At 31.5% G+C, this 7,084-nt stretch overlaps 1 non-coding gene and 1 pseudogene across 1 annotated transcript; both read left to right on the top strand.

Annotated features, from left to right (window-relative positions):
• The first annotated feature begins 364 nt into the window (after positions 1 to 364).
• Positions 365 to 5,864, top strand: LOC150030400 (uncharacterized; annotated as a pseudogene).
• TRNAW-CCA (transfer RNA tryptophan (anticodon CCA)) lies at positions 3,700 to 3,773 on the top strand. The gene has a single exon. It is a non-coding gene; the product is annotated as a tRNA-Trp (tRNA).
• Positions 5,865 to 7,084: the final 1,220 nt, after the last annotated feature.

The following is a 7,084-nucleotide window of genomic DNA, read 5'->3' as shown; positions in this document are numbered from 1 at the left end:
ATCACAAGGGTTTATGTACAAAGAACAGGAAAACCCTTATGGGTTGTATCCGAAGACATGGAAAGGGATGTTTTTATGTCAGCAACAGATGCCAAGCTCATGGAATTGTTGATCTTGTAGTGGTTGAATAAAAAATAGCAAGGATTTCACGCAAAAATCCGAAATATGAGATTTTATCTTTCTTTTTACCGGGGGTTAATATAATATTTTCTATTACTATTAATCCTATTAATTATTAATATTGAATATAGAAGTAATTTATAATCAATCCGGTTAGGATTGATCTAAACCAACTCATTATGTATACAATTCACCATGCCAACTATTAAACAACTTATTAGAAACACAAGACAGACAATCAGAAATGTCACCAAATCGCCCGCCCTTTGGGGATGCCCTCAGCGTAGAAGAACATGTACTAGGGTGTATGTGTGACTCGTTTAGACCATGGACCGGGACAAAAGAAAGTACAAAATTTTTCCCGTATCAGTGATGAGTACCATTGAATAGGATAGAATGAATGGAAGAACTCCGTTCACTACCTAAAAATAAATAAAAAAGATTTATCGTATCCTTTTATTCTTTTATTGTGTATAAAATTATGGTTTCTATTGGTGCAAATCCAATCATCTCAATTTTCAATTTTAGATGAGAAAAAATTCCCCATTGGTAACAAATGCTTATCCATTAAGTAGAGGAAATCCTATTTAACGGAAGGATTATGGCCTTATTCTTCCAAGAACGGACTAAGAGGGTCAGCTACCCAACTAATCTTCATAATTAAATACCGTTAGATCTCGTTGTGAAAGACCAATTACTAGCTAATTCATGGGTAGAGCCAAAGAGGGTGAACTGTACAAGTTAACAATAACATTGATGAAATAAAAGAAGGAGCTCCGGTGTATAGAGAGGACCTCACCGTTTAAGAAGTAACCATAGAAACGAAGGAACCCATTATTTCTTTATCGATTTCTATTTTGATTTATTTACTCTATGTTTGTTTTTTTTTATACCTAGTATGAATACAATTTGGTATTTTGGGGTGACTAGAACAAAAAAAAAAAGAAATCATGGCCGGGAAGGTTATAGTAGCAAAAGCCATTGGAATTTTTATTTTATACATTGGAAAAATAGGTTTTGTTATTAATAGACTCGGCAAGGGGAAAGGAATAACGGAAAGAAAGGAAATCAAATTAGTTATTCATCAAAGTTTCATTTATTCAATGACTAGAATTAAATGAGGATATATAGCTCGGTGACGTAGAACAAAAATTCATTTATTTGCATCAAGCTTTTGAGGGGCTCATTCAAGACTTACTCGAACTATTACTCAACAGAAAATAAGAGCTTTGGCTTCAGCTTATTGGGATAGAGGTAGGCAAAAAAGAAATTTTCGACAGTTGTGGATCGCTCGAATAAATGCAGTAATTCGATCTAATAAGGTAGACTACAGTTATACTAGATTCATACACAATCTGTACAAGAGGCAGTTGCTTCTTAATCTTAAAATACTTGCCCAAATCGCTATATTAAATAGAAATTGTCTTTATATGATTTCCAATGAGATCATAAAATAGAAGATTGAAAAGAATCCAACGGAATGCTTAAAATGGAATTCTCTGGAGAATGAACTCCGAGAAGGTAGAGTAGAAATTAGTATGATAAAATATGATAGTATGATAAAGTGGTCAAAATGAGCAAATATGTTCAATAAAAAAACGATTTATTCTTCTTCCACTATTCTTTTTTTTCTTACGACACGACAATCATATCTAGATTTTCGGATTTTTCGAACAAAGCATCAATCTGCGGTTGAGTTTGGATTAGAATTTTAATTCAATCAAAGAATAAGTCTATTTATTCCTGGTTCTAAGACCAATAGTTCTAGCGGTCAACTCGCTTCTTTCAAATTGTTTCTCATTATTAAGAAAAGGTAACAAAGATAAAATACGAGCTTGTTTTATAGCAATAGTAATTAAGCATTGCTATTTTAAGGTCAATCTATTTACCCATCTAGATAATATTTTTCCTTGTTCAGTAATAAATCGACTAATTAAACTCATGTTTCTATAATCAATTCGATCCCTCGATTGAATCTAGGGCAAACGCCTACGAAAAGATCGTTTGGATTTAAGAAGAAGTCGCTTGGATTTATCCATGGTTTGTTTATTCCTTATCCTGAAAATCCTATTTTGATCGGATCTAAAATGATTTAGAATTAAGAAATAGGATTTGGTTTGTTTATATTTAAATCTAAAATATTTCTAATATATGTAATTTTTCATCTTCCTTGGATTGGAAAAGGGTGACACACAGACGATCAGTTCAATCTATTTCTTTATCTCCCCATGAATCTTATGTTTGTAACAACGGTGACAAAATTTTCTCAATTCCAATTGACTAGGCATATTGTGTCGATTCTTTTGAGTAATATATCTGGAAATCCTGATTGATTCCTTATTAACACCATTTCGAACACAACGAGTACATTCCAAAATAACTGTTACTCGGGCATCTTTACCCTTGGCCATGAACCTCCCTTGGATTTTTTATTCACGCAACTCTTCCATTTTCCGATCCAAAATGAAGAAAAAAAGATAAGTTAGTAACTCGAAATAAAATTATGAAAGATTTCATTATGATCAAATATAAAATATAGTAATACAATGATTTCTAAATTTAAAATCCCGGTACAGTTTTTTATTTAAGTATCTTGTATGATATTGTTGTCCTAGCCATCACATTTTCGTTCTCACTCTTTTATTAATTCAATTTGAACCCGGCGCCGAGTCCGAGTTTGACTGAGGTTGAATCCATTTTTATTCTCTCTCTTTTCCAACTTATTTTAAGTCTAAAAACTCTAAAAAAAAAAAGAAGGGGAAGGGGATTAGTCACAAATATTTGATTGTTTTTCTAATCTTCTTCACCCCTTCCCAAATCAATAACTAGAATGAAAAAAATGGGAATACCAACGCATCTGGGAATAACCGATTGATCTCGTTTAATAGTCCCGCTAAAGCCCCGAACCATATCGTACTTACTACCGGTGCCATGGAGAGATATGTTTTTAGTTCTCGCATTTAAAATCCTCCTACTTTATAGTAATTTGTAATACATAATGGTATGTAATACCATCAAATGTATATATAGTTAATAACCGCTTGTATTGTCCGCGGAATTCCTAATTAAAATTGAAATGTACAACAGTTCAGTAGATATTCCCTTTTTTATTAAAAACAAATATGTCGCTTCTCCCCCACCCAAATATTGATTTTTCTTTACGGCGGATTTCATATTTATTATTTCATACGTATATAAGTCTTTTTATTATATTTTATATATGATATTAGACAAAAAAGAAGAAATGACAAGATAATTTGTGTATACCAATGGAGGAAATAAATAAAAAATGTGGAAAACAAGACAGGGATTCTATACAATGACACTTAGACCAACTGAAAGGGATGTAGCGCAGCTTGGTAGTGCGTTTGTTTTGGGTACAAAATGTCACGGGTTCAAATCCTGTCATCCCTACCTATTACTTATCTTCTGAACAGTAACAAGGAATCAATTGAGATCCATAAAAATTGAACATACATATACCAAATCAATCTTTTTTTTTTATTTAATTTTATGCTATTCTATATGATAATATATCTATGGAAGATATATTCGGGTTGCATTTAGTTTGATAATAAAACGCTCTTAGTTCAGTTCGGTAGAATGCGGGTCTCCAAAACCCGATGTCGTAGGTTCAAATCCTATAGAGCGTGATTCGATTCTTGTTGTTGTTAGATGGAAAATTATACTGAAATAATAACTGATCCCCCCGTACATATTGTAAATATGCGGTCACAAATAATCCAGCCAAAGTAATAAGAAGTAGACCTAATACGATTCCAAATAGAAAAATTTCAATCATTTCAATTTAGTTGAATGAGGAAAAGGAGAGGTAATATCTATCCTTAAAATATTAATCGGTATTGCCCATGAATCTCAATGACCAAGAATTGAAAATTGAATTGACGAGGTAAAGAACTCTACAATATATAGAATATATGGAAGGAATACCACCGAAATGTTTCTTTTTTTGAATTGTGCATTCAATTAATTTTAATCAAATAAGTCGTATCTTGTTCAAACCGATAAATACAACTGAGGTTATAGTTAAAACTGCTAGTAGAAAACTGAAATAACTAGTGATAGTAGGCATGACGAGGCTAAATGAAATACGTTATTTTTATCCATATGTTTATAAAGCACTTCCCTAAGTTTCTATTTTTGAAAGATACGCAGTAAGTAAAAATACCAATTGAAAGAATATATTCAATTGAAAGTTTTTTATTCATCTATTATTATGATTATAGATGATACTAACAAAAATCTTGTGACATAGGTAAGAAATGAATTCGTCATCCGTCTCTCTATCCCACGATTCGCAATCAACGAATTCATTGCACAACTCAAGAGTTGTAAAAACTATTATTCTTATTATAAACAATAATTTAAGATATAAATATAGTAAATATATAAATCTATTAATGGATTCTAAATAATTAGAAAGACAAAATAAAGAAAAAAGAAAAAAGAAAAAATAATAAATAAACTGTGTTGTGTAACTTGATTCCAAAAATGAAATGCTCTTTGAATCGCTGAAGAATGAATGACCTTATAATATAATGCCCTTTATTTAAATTTGATTCCAACTAATTAGATTTTCTGTAGTGGGTTCATTCCCATAAAATCTTGAATAAAAAGAAAAAAGTATCGCACGATCAGATCACTCGAAACTAGGTTCTCCATTTATTCTTTCCATATTAAAACCATTCTTCTAATTAGGTGAAGAACGATCCTTTGAGTCTAATATAACAACAATAATCCGTGCATTACGAATATTTATTATTATTCTATTCGTTGTTCTATTTCGTTCATCGAATCCTATGTACTACTGTTATTTGTTACTAGACGACTAACTAATTCCTTAAAATAAAAATAAAAAAAGATTCAAACAAAAATATAACTATAAACACAAAAGAAATATTTCTAGATTTCACGTTTAATTTAATTGAATTTTGGGACTATAAGAATCTGCTTCCTAAATTATTATAAACCAACCAGTTAGATTCATATTTTACCCAATCTTTGCTTTCTAGCCCGAAGCCAATAACCGAGAGAAACCATAATACTACATACAAGAATTTTTCAGAATTTTCTATTGAATGAATGGTGCATGATTCTACATCGACAAGCACCAAGAAAAGAAGAAACAAATTTATTATTTAGTGCTTCATTTCGATACTTATTGTGAAATTGCGTTGCCGCATCAGAAGAAGGATAGCTATACTAATTTAGTATACTCTAAAAACACCCTCGGTACAATATTGACGATCTTACAAAGATATAATTTCAGTTAATTTCCATTTACTAATCTCATCTTTTATGGAATCGATCCCCTTTTGACTGTACAAGAATATGTGGAGCTCGGCATGTCTGGAAGCACAGGAGAACGTTCTTTTGCTGATATTATCACCAGTATTCGATACTGGGTCATTCATAGCATTACTACACATTCTCTATTCATTGCAGGTTAGTTATTCGTCAGCACGGGTTTAACTTACGATGTTTTTGGAAGCCCTCGTCCAAATGAGTATTTTACAGAGAGCCGATAAGGAATTCCATTAATAACTAGCCGTTTTGATTCTTTGAAACAACTCGATGAATTTAGTAGATCTTTTTAGGAGGACCAAATGACTATCGATAAAACTTATCCTATTTTTACAGTGCGATGGTTGGTTATTCACGGACTAGTTGTACCTACCGTTTCTTTTTTAGGGTCAATATCAGCAATGCAATTCATCCAATGATAAACCTAATCCGAATTATAGAGCTATGACACAATCAAATCCGAACGAACAAAATGTTGAATTGAATCGTACCAGCCTTTACTAGGGGTTATTACTCATTTTTATACTTGCTGTTTTATTTTCCAATTATTTCTTCAATTAAATAAAAGAAAATACTAAATAATAGTACGAATTATCTTATCCCATTCGGAAGGATATCATCTCATAATTATCTATGACTGTTTCTGTCTCTAGCACGACCACTTGATGAAATGGGGAGGGAAGTGGGACAAATGGCCGAGACTACTGGAAGGATTACTCTTTGGATAATAGGTACTGTAACTGGTATTCCTGTGATCGGTTTAGTCGGTATTTTCTTTTATGGTTCATATTCCGGCTTAGGTTCATCTCTGTAATAATTGGATGAACTGAGTTGTAGACATGAAAGCATAAGAACTCAACAGGATCCCCCTCGAATCAGAAAAAAAGAGGGGTAGGTCCCGTTGAGCTCTTACTAATTAGAATTATACTAATTTATTCATATAAATGAAAAAATGGATCTTTCCGATGTTTCAAACAACTTCATTTCTTTCTAATTCTGAATTGCTTCAAAAAATTGATTCAGACCATCTCTTTCACGATTGTATCGGTCAATACTTTCAAACAAAGCGAAAAAAAAAAGAAAGAGAAAATCACTCGATTCCCTCTTTCTAGTTGACACAATCCCAATATAACAATGATATATTTCTATCGATCAGATATCACAAACCCTTTAATATATTAATATTAAAATCGAATTTGAAAATTCATTGAATTTGTTCACTACTTATGTAATAAATCGAAAAAAAGGTTATGATAAATCGAGAAAAATTGAAACTAAGAATAGGGATCTTTGACGAACGGGATCAAGAATAATTAATTAGTTTATTATTTCGACACAAGAAGAAGAAAAGGAATTTTTCTGGTATCAAATACTAGGAAGATGAATAATTCCTTCTAGAATCCTTTGTTCCCTTCATTTTTTTTTCTATTCTCCATTTACTTATCTTATTTTTAATATCTAATCTATTTTTCTTTTTGATTCTATTAGGAAAAAAAATAGATACATTCAATGACATTTCAATCTGGCACCGATGACATAATAATACCGCTCCTATTTATATTGTAAAAAACAAAGAAATAAAGAAGAGGTAAAATAGTCTTCCTCACAATATCCATACTATGACTAGTAATGTGGTACA

This window comes from Benincasa hispida, unplaced genomic scaffold (genome assembly GCF_027475165.1).
Source record: "Benincasa hispida cultivar pf3 unplaced genomic scaffold, pf3_genome.v1.1 HicScf233, whole genome shotgun sequence".
Taxonomy (NCBI): Eukaryota; Viridiplantae; Streptophyta; class Magnoliopsida; order Cucurbitales; family Cucurbitaceae; genus Benincasa; species Benincasa hispida.
Note: the sequence above shows the minus strand (reverse complement) of the source record. Positions and strands in the feature narration are given on the sequence as shown.